This window comes from Gracilinanus agilis, chromosome 4, assembly GCF_016433145.1.
Source record: "Gracilinanus agilis isolate LMUSP501 chromosome 4, AgileGrace, whole genome shotgun sequence".
Lineage (NCBI taxonomy): Eukaryota > Metazoa > Chordata > Mammalia > Didelphimorphia > Didelphidae > Gracilinanus > Gracilinanus agilis.
Window position 1 is genome coordinate 154,293,755 of NC_058133.1, and position 1,951 is coordinate 154,295,705.

General features: G+C 35.6%; 1 pseudogene; it reads left to right on the forward strand.

The window, feature by feature from the left end:
- The first annotated feature begins 1,481 nt into the window (after nucleotides 1–1,481).
- LOC123246031 lies at nucleotides 1,482–1,737 on the forward strand (annotated as a pseudogene).
- The last annotated feature ends 214 nt before the right edge of the window (nucleotides 1,738–1,951 follow it).

Here is a 1,951-nt window from a genome sequence, read left to right on the forward strand (position 1 = left end):
TCTCTCTCTCTCTCTCTCTCTCTCTCTCTCTCTCTCTCTCTCTCTCTCTCTCTCTCTCTCTCTCTCTCTCTCCCTCTGTCATGTTGTCTTTTAATAAAATGAGACAGCTAGGTTACTCAGTGGATAGAGAGCCAGGTCTAGAGATGGGAAGTTCTGGGTTTGAATTTGACCTCAAACACTAGCTATGTGACCATGGGCAAGTCATTTAATTCTAATTGCCTAGCCTTTACCACTCTTCTACCTTGATTTTAAGATAGAAGGTAAGGGGTTATTGTGTTTTTTTTTAATAGCTAATATTTCTGAAGCAGTTTAAAGTTGAAGTAACCTATGTGAAACCTCATATATGAGCCTCAGAGAAATTCCATGAAGTAGGTACTATGCAGACTCTGCCATTTTATGGATGAGGAATCAGGCTAGGAGAGATTAACCCATTTGGCTACAGTAACATAGGTATTAATTGTTGGAGGAAAGATTTCAATCCAGGTCTTCCTGATTATCAGTCTTATACCAAATCCACTCTATCACACTGGTAGTATAAATAATAGGCTAAGCTATACTTAAGATGTAATTGTGGAGAAGGACTCAAACAAACCAAGTGACTTTTTCTAGCTATGTGACCTTGGGCAAGTCACTTAATTCCAAATGCCTAGCCCTCACCACTCTTCTGCCTTGGAACCAATACCTGGTTTTGATTCTAAGTCAGAAGGTAGAATTTTTTAAAAAAGAAACTAGCCAAATCTAGACAAAATAACTTGTTGGAGATGACCCAATTTTAAAAGTATTCAAGTTTCAAAATATCTTAAAGGAGAAAGGATTAAAAAATGAGAAAAGATCATGGATCTTTGATAAAATAAATCATACAAGGAAATACCAGCAACTACTGATCCTTATACATGCTTTCCAAAATTATTTCTGAGAATATCTTAGTCTTGCATTAAAAATAACTCTGATGCAAACTGAGAAGGAAACAAATGGACTTCCACAAGCAGATTTCCACATCTTTGCAATCACAAGTTGTAATCAGTATTTAGAGCATTCAGGACAAGAAGCACAAAATGTATCCTCAACTTAGTTTTATGATTCAGAAAATGAAAATGATATATAAAGTAATTATTTATACTAGTGACTTGCAGATATGTGTCAATAAAACATATCTCCTGATAACTTCCTTTTTAAATATTTTTTTCCTAACTAGGTGCTACTAAAATCAGTTATTTTAGTATGTTGCTAAAAGGAGTATATGTACTATTGGCAAATTTTAAAATTGGATTGCCAGTCAAAGTCATTATATAAAATTTTTGCACCCTCTAAATTTTGTTTCCTTATAGGCAAGCCTCAGTTGCCTCACCCTCATTAAGGTTTTACAACATATTTTGAGATTTAGTGAATATATGGCTTCATTGGGTCTATTGCTTTGGTTTTAAATTTTTTTAAGCATTTAATTTGGGAGGAAGGGACTGTGGCTGGAGGAGGAAAAAGCCATGATTGAGGTTGTGTGTAATGACCAGCTGGGCAAGAAGGTCCATGTGAAGTGCAACAAGAATGACAGGAAGCCTGAAGAAACTGATTGTAGCTCAAACAGGCATCCACAAGATTGTCCTGAAGAAATGGTACATAATCTTCAAGGACCACATTTCCCTGGGTGACTATGAGATCCATGATGGAATGAACCTGGAGCTTTATTATCAGCAGAAGCAGCAGGTCTGCCAACTCTGTAGCTCCCACCCCCATTTTTAAGGTCTTACTAATAAAAAATCATTTAAATTATTTTTAAGAAGCACTTAAATACAAATGCTGCCTTCTCAAATAGAGTGACTCCTTTGTAGTCATAAAAATTATTTAAAACTCTATGAGAGGTGGGTCTTCAGAGGTAAATATTCAATAGCCATTCTTAATATTTACATAAAACATAAAGTAAAACAGGGCGGCATATGTATGCCTACTGTGTTTG